This window comes from Phyllostomus hastatus, unplaced genomic scaffold (genome assembly GCF_019186645.2).
Source record: "Phyllostomus hastatus isolate PE091 unplaced genomic scaffold, TTU_PhHast_1.1 phas_contig_29, whole genome shotgun sequence".
Taxonomy (NCBI): domain Eukaryota; kingdom Metazoa; phylum Chordata; class Mammalia; order Chiroptera; family Phyllostomidae; genus Phyllostomus; species Phyllostomus hastatus.
The window spans coordinates 24,144,036-24,161,057 of NW_025333835.1; the positions used below are offsets into that span (position 1 = coordinate 24,144,036).

At 41.0% G+C, this 17,022-nt stretch overlaps 1 pseudogene; it reads right to left on the minus strand.

The window, feature by feature from the left end:
* Positions 1-422: 422 nt before the first annotated feature.
* Positions 423-567, minus strand: LOC123818965 (annotated as a pseudogene).
* Between the last annotated feature and the right edge of the window lie 16,455 nt (positions 568-17,022).

Consider the following 17,022-nt stretch of genomic DNA (forward strand, 5'->3'; position numbering starts at 1 on the left):
ATTAAATGTCAAGACCAAAACCATGTCTATGTGTAGCAATCACATCAGCCAAAGTGGGGGAACCCAATGTACTTGGTTGGCTCCATGATGAGGCTGTGCAGGGACCAACCACGTGGTCTATGGGGTGATCACCTCAGTGCTGGGAGTACCCGAGCAGTTCTGCAGCAACCCCATAGCTATGGTTGTAATCTTAAAGTGAGTCTCTGGTCTTCCTTTGAAATTTCATAAAGCAATACAATTTATCGAAATAGCCAAAACATTTCTCAAAGATTAAAAAAACATTCAAAATGTAGGTTTTCTGCAAACTTACAGATCTTTTCTAGAAATTACTGCTTACTTAAACATATTCATTATGGCTTATATTTTTGTTTTAATTCTAGCATTTCCCCTTGTTATGTTGTTTTCTTCTGCTCTATTTGGTGTGGGGGAGAGTGCGAATGCAGTCCCCCACTACCACAAACGACAGAGCAGCGTTTCCCACGTTTGGGGAAATCACAGGGGTCAGCACACCCTTGACCTCAGGAAACCACCTTCGTGATCATGGTATATCTTCTGCCAGGTAAGTATCCTTGTTACGTATCTTTTCCAAGTATATAGTTTTATCGTGTTTGCCAAATTACCTAACAAGCAAGATGTTGGGTTTTGGCTACATTTTGCCCATCTTTTTCTATAGCCATAAAGGCATTCAGTTCTCACACAGAGCATTGGGGAGTAGGAGCAAATGTCCAATGACTAATAACAGCATGGTGACTGACCATAATTCTAAAGTGACCACTTACAGAAATTCAAACTATCCCTCCTCCTGTGCCCTTTTTATGAATTTATCATTTAATTGTACTGCCTTTCATATTGAGCTTTCATTTCTTCTCAAGTCCTCATCATCTTGCTTTTCCCATTTTCTCACTTGCTACACATGTGCAAGGAAATTAATAATGAGATAACATTTGTTGAGTGTACTTTATGTTCTAGAAACTGTGCCATTTTCTTTAGGCCATATTTTTTTCCCTTAACCCTAAAGGTAGCTGCTATTATCATTCTATATAAGGGCATGAGAACACTGGGACTGATGAAGAATAAGCTATTTATTCAAGTACAGAGAAGGCATTTATGTTATTATTCAGCCAATACCCTCTCCCCTCCCCACTCTGTGTAAAGTAGACTTGCCCGCATTTTTAATACTGGACTGGGCCAGTGGAATGGCCAATATTATGATGCTGGGCCCATGGAATGTTAACAGATATGATGTGAGCAGAATTCTTAAATATGCGTCATGGGTTAAGGTTGCCTCTTGCATTCTGGGCATCTGCCATGAGAAAACATGCTCCAGATGGATGCTGCCTTTTAGCCTGGGCCACAAAATAAAATACTCATGGCAGGACCCCTCCCCTAGGGAGCTGTTAATCCTGAGAGCATCAGCATACATAGTGTGAACCTGAGTTAAACCTGGAACCTGCAGCCTGCAAACCACCTGAGCCGCTGACTTGCCGACCTGAGAGCAAGGGAATCAGTTGCTGTTTTGTGCCTCTTGGTTTGGGACTACTTTGTGTCTATGGAGTAAATATCTGTGCCCCCCTCCCCCAATTTCCTTGCTGAAATCTAATCCCCAGTGGGGTGGTATTTGGTAGAGGGGCCTTTGGGAGGTAATTAGGTCATGATGGTGAAGCCCTCATGTATGGAGTTAGTGGCCTTATAAGAAGAGATAACAGTGAAATGGCCTCACACACCACCCCCTCCCTCTACCATGAAAGGGTACAGTAAGAAGGCAGTCATCCATAAACCAGGAAAAGGGCCTTCATCAGGAACGGAATCAGCTGGCACCTTGACCTTAGACTTTCCAGCCTCCAGAACTGGGAGAATTTTGTTATAGCAGCCCAAGCTGACTAAGACCTTTGTTGTGCAGCATTACTGAGATAATCAAGGTGGCCAGTGGTAGAGCTGGGATTTAAATCCATGTGGATGAGGTACTAACACAGGTGTACTCACTTCTTACTGATTACTGCCTGTCAGGAAGTGGCAGAAGAGGAAATTGAACAGAAGATGTAGGGCTTGAAAGTCTGAAGATTTTAGACTAAAGGATTTGAAAAGGCAAAAGCCAAGAAGCCAAGACCGTCCATAGGGAAGTTGTGAGCCTCAGAGGTTCATAGGGAGGAAATAATCCCTGTGACTGAAGCCCACTTCCTCCTGCCCCTGTCCACACCACACCGCCTCTTTCCCCGGCCCGCCCGGACCCTCGCCTCCGGCTCCCACGGACAAGCTAGAAGCAATACATGTGCTGGTCCAAAGGACGCAAACTGCTCTGGAAGTATTCTGAAGTGTCTGTTTTACATATATTTTTCTCATCTTTCATTTCAAGGGATTTGCGAACACTTCTGCCCATATTTTCACTGGCTGCAAAGGTCCAGAAAAATCTTAGGAGTTAGTTTTTCACCAATGTGCAAATCCAAGTAGATTCTTTTTGAGAGCAGTATCACTTTCTGATGGGATGCAGACCCAGAAATTCACAATAGTGATTTTCACTTAAGAGCATCCTTGGCATTTCTTTATGACAAAAATTGTTAGTGCTTGACTTTTGGCAAAATTCCAAGCCAAGCCATTATAAATATTATACCTGTTCAGACACCTCCCATTCTTCTTGCTCTCTCCATGACACGATGTGGTGTTGCTCTGTCTGATTCAATCCCAGAAGCCAGTGGGCCATGGTTTCTCTTTTCTTCAGAGCTGTCAGAGTTGTAACTAATTATTATTAAGTAATTGTAGGAAAGGAAATATGGTATTTATAACATTGTTATCAGCTGGTTTTATAATACTTTTATAAGATCACTAAGAGAGATAAATTAGAAATCTCCTAGTTTTCTTTGACTCCCAATAACTTTTAGGTAGTTTTTGCCAGAATTGAGGCCCCTCTAGTGATGCTTTCTGCCGAATCGATATTACAGGTTCACCTGATGATAGATAGAACTACTTTAGAGCAAGTATAAGTGAGCCTAGATTTTATCCTAGTTTGGGATTCAAATGTATTTATTTATTTATTCATTCATTTATTTAATCTATTTTCAGAGAGGGGAAGGGATGGGGAAAGATAGAGAGAGGAACATCAATGTGTGGTTGCCTCTCGCACAACCCCCACCAAGAGACTTTGTCCACAATCCAGGAATGTGCCCGGATGGGGAATCGAACCAGTGACCATTTGGTTCACCAGTGACCATTTGGTTCACTCAATCTACTGAGCCACACCAGCCAGGGCTCAAATTTATTAATATTACCCTTGAACCTGAGATTTGTTATAATGTTTCAAATCATGCCCTCCCACAAGCTGAAAGTTCTTCTCTGACTCATTGTATTAATCAGGGTTCACCAGAGAAACAACGCTAATAGAATGCATGTTTGTTTATATATCTATATCTATCCATCTGTGTCTAGCTATCTATCTGTCCTTATGTGTCTCTATCTATCTTTCTGTCTAAGAGTGGTGGGGAGGGTGAGATTTTAAGGAATTCACTCTTGTGCTTATGTGGGTTGGGAAGTGTGAAATTCTCAGGGCAGGTTAGCAGGCTGGAAGTTCTGGCAGGAGTTGACACTAGTCCAAAGGCCATCTGGAGGTAGAATTCTATTCTCTTCAGGGGGCTCCAGTCTTTTTTCTTGAGGACGTCATCAGATAGGATGTGACCCTCTTACATTATGGAGAGTAACCTGCCTTATTAAAAGTCTACTGATATAAATGTCTATCATAACTAAAGAATACTTTTGCAGAAATATCTATGCTGATGTTTGGCCAGTTGACACATAAAATTAACCATCGCGCTCACTGATCACCAAAATGGGATGACTGTATTTCAGAAGATGCTCTAAACCAGGAGTGTCAAACTCATTTTCACCGGGGGCCACATCAGCCTCACGGTTGCCTTCAAAGGGCCGAATGTAATTTCAACTCCTTAACAATTAAGGAGTAGTTACATTCATACAGTCCTAAAACTATTTTGACCCTTTGGAGGCAGCTGTGAGGGTGATGTGGCCCCTAGTGAAAATAGTTTGATACCCCTACTCTAAACAATCAAATGGTATGTGGGAAGAAACATAGAGTTTCTTTTCATATTATTTAATTCCAAAAAAATTTATCTCTACCAGTATTTAATGCACAGATTGACAGCAGCCCCCTGTCAGTCTGCAGGTTTGATGACAGCCCGTGAGTGACATTTCAGGTGTCCTACGGCAAGAAGAGCGGGAGGTCTAGGGTGCAGAGCGCCACCGGGGCCCCTCATGGCAGAGGCTGCTTTCTCAAGTTTGCTGAGCCACCAGGTAGGCAGAATAATAGCGCCCAAAAAGGCAACCATGTCCTTATCCCTGGAACCTGTAAATACGTTACCTCCCATGACTAAAAGAACTTTGCAGATATAAATAAGTTAAGGACTTTGACATAGGGAGAGTATCCCGGATTTTCCAGGTGGGCCCAATATAACCACAACTCCCGTAAGACGGACACAGGAGAAGCCGGAATCAGAGACAAGGTGATGCGATGAGAGAAGCCGAGACTGGAGATGCTCTTTGGAGAGGGAGGAAGAGGCCACAGCCTGGGAACACAAGAGGCCTCTAGAAGCTTCACCCCCCGAGGCAGAGGGCCCCAACTTTAATGCTTATGAGAAAAATGCTGACAACTTGTTAAAAAAAAATATGGAGTCCTTGGTGCACTCTGGCTTCCTGGAGCAATCTACTGAGTCTTCTTGAGTGTCCTTGGCTCTCCTTCTCCTGAGCTCCAAGGGCCCTTCTTTGGCTCCTGCTTCCTGAGCCCGTGTCTTCTATGGCTGACTTCTTCTGCCTCTGTGACTTTCTAAACAAACTTTCTCATATAGTTAGAAAAAATACAGAGCTTAATGTTATCCCAAAATTCTGGTTACGTGTATGTGAATGGGTCTAAGAATCTGTATTTTCAACAAGTCCCTTCCTGCCATGGCCCTCAGGCCTCAGCTCCCACTCAGGGGGAATACTCTGCTCTCTCATCTGTGCCCTTCGCTTCAGCTCCTCTTAGGAGGAATCCTAATTCTCTATTTCTTGGCTTGTATATTCTTTAGAGGTCTCAGCTTGCATTTCCAACCAACCGTTTACCTCTGTAATTGTGAAGCTGACTCCTCACACTGACACAGATAGTCTCAGAAACAAACCCAGCAATTTCCCCTCAAACCTGTGTCTACCCCCATCTGCCTTAGCTTGACCAACTACCAGTTTCCCATTGTTTGGGCTCCAGAACCTCGGAAAACCTCCGTTGAGCACTCAAGGACCCACATGGACATCCACGCCCATCGTCCCCTTTGCGTTCCCAGAGGAAGCTGATGCTCCCTTTCACCTGATGCTCAGCATCTTAACTCGTCCACATTCCAAACAAACAAATGCACTGCTTCCAGATCAGCCTTCCCGAGCAGCAATTCTGTTTCTAGAATGTTTTGAGGACTCTTTGTTTTTTAATCAAATTTGGCTCAAACACTTCAGTTTGCAATCAACATGCTCTTCTGAGGCTCTGAAGTTCCTGTCCAACCTTTTAATACATACACATCCTCCTCTCAGTCTTCCTCAGTACAAGATACTAATTCTTTTTCAGCCAAAGCTGTGCCAGATAGTTTTTTTCCTTCTTTTGTCTATTATTTTGTGGTATTTTTGTGTACATCCAAAAGTTTGAAACTGAACCTTTACTTTTATTTTTTGCTTTAAGCTTTTTGTGAATCACTCTAGGGCGCCCTCTATCTTGATTTATGTTATTCCAGTACATATCTTGTTAGATCTCAGACTATAAATTCCTTAATGGTAATAATGTTATCCTCTTTATAGTTGTAATAAACACATTAATGAACACTTACTATGAGCTATCATTATTTTAGCACCTTATAAATATTAACTCATTTCATTCTAATCTCAACCTTATGAGGTAGGTATTACTAGTAACACCCTTATACAGATGCATAAATTAAAATAACTTGTCCGAGGTAACACAGTTAACACACCGCTAGTAACTGGGTGGAGACAGGATTAGAATCAAGGCAGTTCGACCCTAGAAACTGCTCAGAACCACTAGCCTACCCTGCTTTCTCACGTGTGGAAAAGCAATGAGCACTCAACAGTTGTTGAGCGAATAAAAGTTAATGCATAGGCAAAGCGAGTTGGTATTTCTGGGCTGTATACACTTTCTGAGAAGTCCTCCTAAGAGTCACACCAAATGGTGGACCATAATGTGAAATGCCACAAAACCCAAAGCTGAGACGAAGGTAGGAATCTTTTACAGCATGCAAGTCTTCACGCACTTGGTTGGCTAAAAGGGAAATCTTGGATGATGAATGGGAGGGAGCCCCCCAAAACGTGGAATTCAAAGCAATGGGCAGTTTTCCACATCATTATAGCAGTATTTTGTAACAATTTCTTTGGCAACTGACAGCAGGCATTTAAATCAGCTATTTCCTCCTCAGAATTCCTCTCCAAAGAATAATAATGGCCTCCACAACTTTGAAGGAAATGTAGCCCCTACTCGGATACAATCTTATCTGGGAAATTGCCATGGTATTCGTCACAGCTGTCACTGCGCTGAGCCCATTAGAGATGTGCTGAGTGCTGATCTACAGGGTTGCGCTCTCCGAGGGCTCCCACTACACACATTCTTCCCGGGTTTGAGCCGGAAAACAAAAACCACTCAACGTTCGAGGGCAGAGTCTCTTTAGAGCCGGGTTAGCAAAACAGAGCCATTCATACAGCCCTCAAGAAGTTACTCTGTGGCTCACGTTGTAGATTTATAAAGACATTTTCAGTGGCACCATCAGGAAGGGCAAAACACAAAAAAGGGGCGTATCCCGAGAGCTCAGATTTCTGTTTCTCTCCTTGGGAAGCCTGAGAGGAGCTGAGGACCTAGAAGGCTGGGGTAGAATGGGACCTTAGGCCAGAGTTCTTTCCCATTTGTTTCCATGAACAGTAAACAACTACAATATCTGACCCTCTCATTCAGAGATGGTAGCGCTGGAAGTCTAACTCCCAGATGACATATAATTTAAGAAACTGAGGCCAGAGATGTGAAAATGACTGGCCAGGGCCTGGCATTTAGCAGGCAGCTAGGCCCAGGGTGCTTGGATTAGGACCAGTGGGATTTTAAAAATTTGGTTCTGCAAGGGAATGCTCCTACAAATCTAATGTAAGTTTTCTTGATTTTTAAAAGAGTGCCCCAAATCACATTCTCTGTTATTTTAAACTTATTTGTTTTTAACCCACACTTGCCTTTACAGAGAAAGACATAAAAACAATCTTCCTCTCAAGATACCGAGAAGATCATTCACTCTGACTAACATTGCCTGTCCTAGAAACAAATTTATTGTACCGTGTGAGTTGCTATTCCCCCAAAAAGTCATTTACCCACCTCGACTAAAAACAAGATCAGACGTCTTTGCCATGCATAGCACAGCACAGGGCTTTCTAAACCAAAGACTCTGGCACTGGCTATAACTTACTTTATGCACAGAGCAAGTTGCCTGGGGTCATTGCAGATGTGTTTCTCACCTCTGCCCCTCTCATGCCACCAGAAGGCCATCCCAATTTCCTGAGTATTGTAAGCATCACCAGCATGCTCCGAAGTTTACCTTTTGGTTGTTGTTTTGCTGGGCAAGAGGCAGTTGGCACAGGCTGGGAGAGAGAGAGAGCTGAGATAACTCAATAAGGCCATGGTGACTACTATGTAATCTCATCAAACCTTTTACTTCTTCCCATTGGTTCACGTAACATCTCGCTCCTCTCCCTTTTACCCTCTCATGATGAGAGAAGAAGCCATGTCTCCCCTCATACCCCAGTGCTGGTCCCAGAATGAGCATTCTTCAGGTGTCTGTGGGCTGCAACTTTTCATCACTCCTTTTCATCGCCTCTGGTTTTTCATCCCTTTTTTCCTTCCTCTTATGCTGATGGTCCACTCTTCAACTTTTTGAAAGTTGACTTTGAAAAAGTCGTAAGGTAAGGTAAACAGTAAGCAAAAGCAAGGACTGAAATAGGAACAGAATACTTCGTTTCTTTGAACTACTTTTTACTTGAAGTTTGATATTATCAAATTATATCTATGTTTCCTAAAACATTCCCTTTTGCACAGCTTACCTTATTAACCATTTTGTTCTTTGTGGACTCATAAAATAATTTTCTCTTTGATGGTAAATGAACCAGAGCAGGGGTACAACTGTCTGTGAAACACTTCTCAATTGCCTAGTAAATTGTTGTAATTACAAATGCCTCTGAAGAATAATTGTTGATAAATGGCAACGTGAACCATAAATGCATGGTAAAAAAAGTCACATTAGAATTATTAGCATAGAAAAAAGGTCCATAAAATATACCATATTTAATTTTCATATTGTATTTACCTAGCTCATATGGTTTTTATTCTTTCTTTATAAAACAAACATATTTTGAGTTTATAACCATGAATGTGCCATCAATCTTTTTACTTATATTATCATTATCTCTAATATATCATAATTAGGTAGATCTCAATCATATATATACTATAATTATGTTTTTTGTTTTGTTTTTATTTATTTATAGAGAGAGGGGAAAGGAGGGAGAAAGAGAGAGAGAGAGACAGTGATGTGTGAGAGATATAACAATTTGCCTGCAACCCAGGCATGTGCCCTGACTGGGAATCGAACCAGTGACCTTTTGGTTTGCAGGCTAGCATTCAACCCACTGAGCCACACCAGCAAGGACATGATTATGTTTAACATAAAATATTTTTTATTTATTTAAAACTACCTTTTATTTTAAAATTTGTATTAAAAGAGAGACTGGTAGTATTCTAAGGCCAATGAAATTTCATCATATTTATCTTAATTGAGACATATGGACAATAGATGTAAATATATAAATACAAACTAATATAAAGTTTTCCCTTTAATTTTAAGCTTAATATGATTAAATTAGTTATAAAATAATCAGATGTCTTATAATCATATCCCACTATTCAAACTAAAATGAAATATGCCTCCTTTATTAAAAAAAGTCTTCAGCATTGATTAAATATGACAATGTAATTTCCATTACAAGTGCTTTTTCTGCCATCTAGTGGAAAAATGAAATCTATGAGGATTTATAATTTACATTTTTAATTCTTTTGTTTTAAGATATTTAGCAAAGGCTCACATGAAATCTCGAGAAAAAAATGTATTCTCTTTTTGTCTTTGATATGATGTATAGGTGGAGCAACTGTGGACCATGTTGCCAAAGGGACTAGAAACAGAAAGTACAGAGGGTACTTTGGCCTCTCTAGAAAAATCCCAGAAGTTGGACAAGAAACTAGCACTATTGTTTTATTTACATCATTGTATTGTCATTCATTGTCCAAGTGACGAAAGATGCCTCCAGGCCCCACACCCCTTTCCGGTTCTGTCAATACTGGAGTCCTGTGAACTGGAGGAGGGAGGGTTTAGACAGAAAACGGCTTGCTGGCACTATCCAAATCAGGGCTTTCAAACTTTCTAAACTGCTATTCGCAGTAAGACACGTAGGTGACATTGTAAACCCAGTGTGTGCACATAAAACAGAAGACACAGTTCCGCCTTTTGTGAGCGATCACTATAGTTTATATTCCACTCTGCTTTATTCTATTTTATTTTTGACATGACATTAAAACCTTTTAAATTGATTTCATCATCCACTAATGGTCCGGAAGTGTGAAAAACACTGGCCAGAGTGTTTTCTGAGAAGTTGTAAGTGTTTTCTTCTCCTGCTTTAAAAACATATGACGCTAAGTCTGCAGTTCTAACAAAATGAAGTCAAACAAAAAAGATACGATACAGATTGGTTAAGGAACACAAAGACCTTTGAGATCTCTCCAGTTCAAGACCTTTTGTCTACTGAATGTTCCCTACGATTCTGGCATCTTGTTCTCTAGCTCCCAAAGTACAAGGCTTGGATTCATCTTCATAACTGTCTCTCATTGAATTGATCATCAAGTTCTCAGGATTCTAACCTCACCACAAGTCTCGCATCTTTGTTCTCTTTTCATCTTCATCCAGTTTAGACCCTTCCCATTTCTCCCCTGGATGATCACAGAAGCTTCCACAATGCCCTCTCTAAGTCCAGCTCTCACCCTCTGAACCACCCCACACACAGCTGCCAAGACTCAGCCTTCTCCTCACAAGTCAGATGACATCATTCACTACAACCTCTGCCTAATGAATATCACCTCAGCACCTAAGGGTGCCACTCATGACCCTCTCCGCTTAGTGGCCCCAGCAGGTGCTTACTAAATACTGGAAGGCACTCAACAGAACTTCCTTTCTGACCTTCCATTCTCTACGTGCCCTACATTCCAAATGCTGCTCTGCTAAACAGTCCCTGAACTCTTCTTTTATTGATTAATTAATTTGGTTATTTTTAAAGAATGTGCATTTGATTGAGCTTTTTCCTGGGCTGTCTTCCTCTCTGCTCTCTGCCCATGGAAATCCTTTCCACCCTTTAAAAACCAGCTCAATGCAAGAAGCTCCATTGATCCCCCACAAAGTGACTCCCACAGTTTGTTAATAGTAACTCCAGTTTCTATCCAACGCTTATGGCCTGCTGTCCAGTTTTAGCTTATGTTCTTCTGTGTCTGTCTCACTTGACTGTGAACATCTTGAGGGCAGGGGACATGCCTTGTGCACCTTTCTAGTCCTTAGTGCTATTCTAGGTGTTGAATATATGTTTGTTTACTTCAATGCAATGGCATAAATTTTTTTAAATAGGTAGAACTGGCGCCTCCTTGCAGTTTTCAGTGTAGGTCAGTCAAGTCTTAGGTGTGCTATTTTGGAGTGTATACATAAGTTTCAGAGAAGGGATTTGGCCAAATTTTCTAGTTTGAACTATCAGTTCACCCCCTTAGCACATTTTTTTTCAGTGTTCACTGAGCACTCTATGCTGCTAAAAACAGCAACAAGTGGAAAAGCCAGCTGCACCCTCATACAATGAAGGCCCTGTCGGGTGGTCCTTCTCCATGTTCCTTTAATGATCTGGACTTTCTTCAGTCACTGGACTTCCTCCTTGTACCTCGTGTATCTGTTTCCAAGAGATCCTCGAAGATAAGGAGTCTTCCTTATTCATTTGTATACTCAGCAACTAATATACCAGCTGCACATAGCAGATGCTCAATAAATATTTCTTGAATGAGGGAATGAGAGACAGGAAGAATTATAACGGATAAAAAAGAAGTATTAGGTATTATGTTCATTTTCAAGGAGCTTATGTGCCAGTTAGGGATATAATTACTTAAATATTTTTTATCATAATTGCCTCCATTTAATAGATATTCAATACATTTTAATGAATTATAATTAATAAAATGAGAGCCAATTTCTACATGTAGAAAAAATGTTACATACTTATCAAGAAGTATAAGTGGTTTTCTCTATCCTCTGGAAGAGCAATCAAGTGTGAGGCAATAAAAATATTCACAAATACATTACTCAGCAGGTTGGCTTTCCTGCCAAATGTGTCTTGGAGATATCATTGTCAGCCAGAGCGGCTGGATAAAGCTTCCCAAAGGAAGGAGGTCTCTGCCCGGAACCGCAAACGTCTGAGATTTTACCCTGTTCTCGAGCTGAGAAGCTAGCCTGCACATTTTCACAAATGCTGGAAGAGGACACCAAGCTCCTGGGTCCAAGGCGGTGACATTAGTACTCCCGACACAGCACGCAGCAGAGCTTTGTGTTCACGGTGGCTCTCCTGGTCCTCTGGGTCTCACAGAGATGCTACAGAGCAGCCCAGGGGGTGCTGCGCATGCTGTAGGTTTACACCACAGCTGAGGGACCCTGATTAAGGAGGCCCCGACCCTCTGATGGGGTTGCTAGTGAATCTGTCCAATCTTTTTTGCAGAGGGAGGCATTATCTTATTATGCTGCTCAGAAAATACACCTGTCTTCTCCCAAAGGGAGAGACCATGTTACAAACATCCTAAAAAAAATAACCCAGCACAAAAGTTGTCAATATCCTTCCTCAGAAGATGAACAGAAGCACAAGAGACCTATGGAGAATGTTCTTCCAACACTCTTAATTTGGTTCTTGAAGGTCAGGTTTGCCTTGGTCAAGCAATTGGAAGAGAATAGATATTCTAGTAAAAAGAAGAACTTCATGTACACACTTTTATTTCATGACAGAGGTCCTGGGCCTCAGTTTCTTTACCTGTAAAATTGGAATAATACCTACTTCACAAGGTTGCTGTAAAAATTACAGCAGGTAATGTATGTCTGGCATCCAGCCTGGTAACTGACACATGTAGCAGGTACCAAACCATTCATTCTTTTCCATTTTCCCCAGAATAGATAGGATATGTCTCTGTAGACTGCTCTGACATTAAGAAAGAGGGAGAGAGAGGTATTTAACCAGCCCGTTTGCCAACTTTTTTAATTGAGCGTCTACTATGTTCCAGGTGCCGCCGGGCTAGGCACCATGCCTGTCCCCTGGAAGCTTAGAGTCTGCTTCATGGAGAAAATTGGCAGAGGGGAGTAAATTGTCTTGCTTCCAGCAAATAAACTTGTAGAAGATACACCTCCAGAGTTTTATGGTAATGCCATCTGACCAGGGAACCAGGAAATTGTTGAGACATAGGAGGGACATAAACCTAAAATAAGAGCAGAAAAATGTCAAAGCTCCCATATATCAGACAACAATATGCCTTTTCAGGATCACGTTGAAAAAACAGATACTAATATTCACTGCAGGAAGACTTCACGTTAACATTATTGCCACCTATGCACGATTGTTAAATCATTCGTTTGATAAATATTTATTGAGCATTCACTGCAGCATATCCACGGTGACAGGTGCTTGGATTCGAGGATCAAGGGCAGGAATTTCCTGGAGGGTGAGTTGGCCCCCAAGGGTCAATGGGGTGTCTTCCACAGGTTGGTGTCAACACTCATATTTACTGATGGAGAGAAAATGTGAGAAATGGGGAGATACTATGAACAAGGTATCTAATTTAAAGATAATTAGTTATTGATTCATTGACTAATCCTTAGAACTTGAATAGAGTGAAGGAAGTTATTTGTCTTTTTTTTTAATCTGTGGAGAAGGTACACAATTATTTGTAATATTATAGGCTATATGACTGAAATATTTAATAGTAATAAAACATTTTTTGTGTGAGAGAAACGAGTTATAAAAACCCATCTTTACTTTGGGAGATGGAGCTTGATAATTTACCCACTATGTTAAGCCTTTTTTTGATGCATTACTAGAAGGGTATATGAAAAGGCATCTCCAGCTGGTTTTTCTGGAAGAATTATGGTAATAGTACTTTGTTCCTACCTCCTTTCCAGTGCAGTGCAGACTGGATTCCACTTGTTTTTCTAGAACCTACCTACTAGGCTTGATTGTGGAAAATGCCACAGGCTATTTGACAGCTGAGTGACGTGGGGCTTACCATCAAGAGAAATGAATTACATGTGAGGTGAGAAGCTGAGGACACGGGTATGCAAGCTAAGCTGAAGGGAGCAGCACTCCATCTTTGGTTTTTACTACTCATGGGTCAGGAGATGGGCTTTAGCCAATGCTGAAAGCTGGTCATATACTGGGTGGCTCAGGGAAATACAGGGCTCAGCAGTCAAATGCTTTGAAGGCAAGAGTCCTTAAGAACAGCCCAGTGGCCAAACTCAATGCCATCCCCGTCCCTACTGTCTGTCCTGCGCTGCCCAGCTGGCTGCATTCCTTCAAATTAATTGTACTTCTAGGACTCAGCTTTCCCCCATGGAGGGGAGACACATTATTAGTAACATCTTAGTATGGACTGCTTTGTTCTGACCTGAGTTTGTCAGAGAAACAAGAAAGCTCGGCAGAAAACACTGAAGGTGGGAGAAGAAAAGACGGGAAATCCCAGGTGAGAAAGCATCTTCTCTCTTCCTCGCATTATTTTCCCTAGGGGCCTCCTTGTTAACCAGATTTACTGCTAAATCCCAATACAGATTCTGAAACCTTTCTGAACTGATGGAAGTGACAGTGCAGGAGTCATAATAATCCATCACAACAACTCTTTCTCTCTAAGTCGAGCTAGTGGCTGCTGCCTAGAAAGGTCAGAGCGACACCAGTTTTTCTTGAGACTGCCAGACCCAAGGTCCTTGTGCAGTAGCATTTCAACGTAAGGACAACTCGGTGTACAGAGAGCCGTTCTTGTGAAACGTAAGCACCTTGTCTTTGTTCCTCACTAAATGCTTTCTGTTCTCTCTGAACTTGGCCCCGACTGATAAAGTGGCTCCTTTCCATTTCTGTTAGGTACAGACAGGTGGAAGTAGGTATGGTGTCTATCCGGGCCCGAAATTAAACCTCTCTCTCCTTGGCTGTCCCTCCTCCCCACAATGTTCTGTCAGTAGACTTCCACTTTTTAGCCAGCTGTTTGTTCCTATTTTACATGAGGGTTCTCAAGTGTTTTTAGTAGGAACAAACATCACTGATATTCCCATTAAGTTTATCAGAAGCAAATGAGAAAGAGCTCTTTTTATGTTGAAACAGAGATTTAAAAGTTATTCATGACCTTTACTTCTTCTTCCAATACATTCTCATCCTCATGAGCTCCTTTCACTAATTAGCCATGCAAGTCTTTACACTAAAATTTAGCTACACATTAATCTTTTGGTTTTATTGGTCTTGGTCTTTCTCCCTATACAAACACAGGATATGCTTACATTTAAATACATTTTGTTTCCAAAAGAATATAAAAATAAGTTTATGAAAACATGAGGTCTAATCCCATTGGTGAGAATAAGGTGCATTTTGAATGTCTATTCAGATTCCTTGAGCCACCCTGAAATTAAGTTGCTAGATAAGACCAACTAAAACAAATATAAAGTGAAAATTAACATTTATGAATCTCCTACTACATGCCAGTTGGTATGCTATGGATTTTACATATCTCCACTTAATCTACATCTTAATCTTAATAACATTGTGAGCTATAAACAAGGTCTTTCCAGAAAGTATCTAGCCATCTTACTATGAAATGGAGACATTTATTTAAAAAGATACAAGATAGAAGAAACATGGTACATAGGACAATGATACCTCAGTCCCCTTCAAAGCTTCAAAGTAGGCACCTTGGGACCTCACACAGTTCTCCTGGCATCTATTCCACTATTCAAAACACTCTGCAAAGTCCTTTGTTGGAATTGCCATCAGCTGCCTTACTGTATTTTCCTGAATCACATCAATGGTCTGAAATCTCTTCCCTTTCAAAGGTGATTTTAGTTTTGGGAAAAGGCAGAACACATAGGGCACCATATCTGGGCTGTAGGGGGGCTGAGTCACCTGAGTGATGTGATGTTCCACCAAAACACTCTGCATGAGATGTGATGCATGAACAGGTGTGTTGTCATGATGAAGCAGCCAATCTCTAGTTGCCCAGAGCTGCAGCCATTTTCATCATGTTGTATCTCTCAGCCAGTGAAGAACATTGAGGTAGTACTCCTTGTTAATCGTTTGGTCTGGAGGGCTGTACTCATGATGGAAAGCACTTTCCCAATCAAAAAACACAGTTAACATGGTCTTGATCTTGCTGTGACTTTGTTGCAAGATCATGGTCTTGCTCTTGCTGTGACTTTGCCTTCTGCTGGCATGGAGACTTCCATTGGGATGCTGGGCCTTCATTTCCACATTATAGTAGTAGATCCATGATTCATCTCCAGTTAGTTATGACCTCTTAAGGAAATCTGGTTCATTGGTAACATTTTGAATCAAGTCATTACCAACGGCAGCACACAGTTCTTTCTCCTCTGTTAGCAGAAGCCACAGAATGAATTTTGGCACATTTCATGCCATGATCCTGCATCAAAATCTCAAGACACAGGTTTTGTCTCACCTGGTTTTTGTGGACTCAGCTGGTTTCCTGGAGAATCCATAACTAAAATTGTTTTGATACCTTTACCCAGCTTACTCAAGAACAGAGTATCAGCTAGTTTACTGCAAGAAATGTGCAAGATTTACTTTTTCTAGACTGCCTGTCTTTTCTTCCTCGCTTATAAGTCCTGCTCTTGCCTTTGTCCTCAGCCAAGGATTCCCCATGATGAGCAAAAAATTTGTGTAAAAATACCTATTTTTTTTAAATAGGCATAAAACTATTTTTAATTAAAAACATATTGTTTTAATGACTGAAGTCCTTAGAAAAGCTAATCTATTCCTATTTTTATTATGTAAAACTGTTCACTTAATGAAGTTTGTGTCTTGCCATTGGTATCAAACCATTTTTATATAACCTATTTTCTATGAGGTCCTAATCTACAGTGGCCTCTTGTCTTGATTTCTGTGACACAGTCCATTTCAGACTCTTCAGGCTGTCTGCATGTAAATGATTCAACCAATTTCTATTGAGTTTCAATAGTAGTGAGACACACATTTCTGCCATATAAAACATAGACTTCCCCTAAGATTTCTATTAACTTAATGGTAACTGTCAGTGGTGTCAGTCTTCATAACTACAGGAGCACGTACCTCAAAAATAAACTATTTCACAACCATCACCAACCAAAACTTTATTATTTCAGATTTCAGGTTTCCCAAAGGTTGTATGGTCCCCCAGTTTGTTTTCCCCTGTTCCTGAGTAGAACTAAACACAGGGTACCTCTTCATCAGTGTGGGTTAAGGCAGACCCTCAAGGGATTTTTTTTTTTTTAAAAAGCTTTCATTTCCCCAATTTGTTCAGCTTTCTCACTATTCCTTGTGGTCTGACTACAAAGGTTTGTCTTCGTAGTCAGACAAATATTTGTTTCTGTATATGTTTGCTAGAGTTGCCATAATAAAGTATTACAGACTGGGTGGCTAAACCAACATGTTCCTTTTCTCAGATCTGGAAGATAAAAGTCCAAGATCAAGGTGTTGGAGGGCTTTTCTTCCAAAGCCTCTTTCCTTGGCTTGATTCTGGTCACTTCCATGTGTCCTCACGTGGTCTCTCTTCTGTGTGCACACTTCCTCTTTCTATAAGGATAGTAGTCGGTTTGGATTAAAACTCACTCTAATGGCCTCATTTTAACTTAACCTCCTTGAAGATCCTTTGTCCAG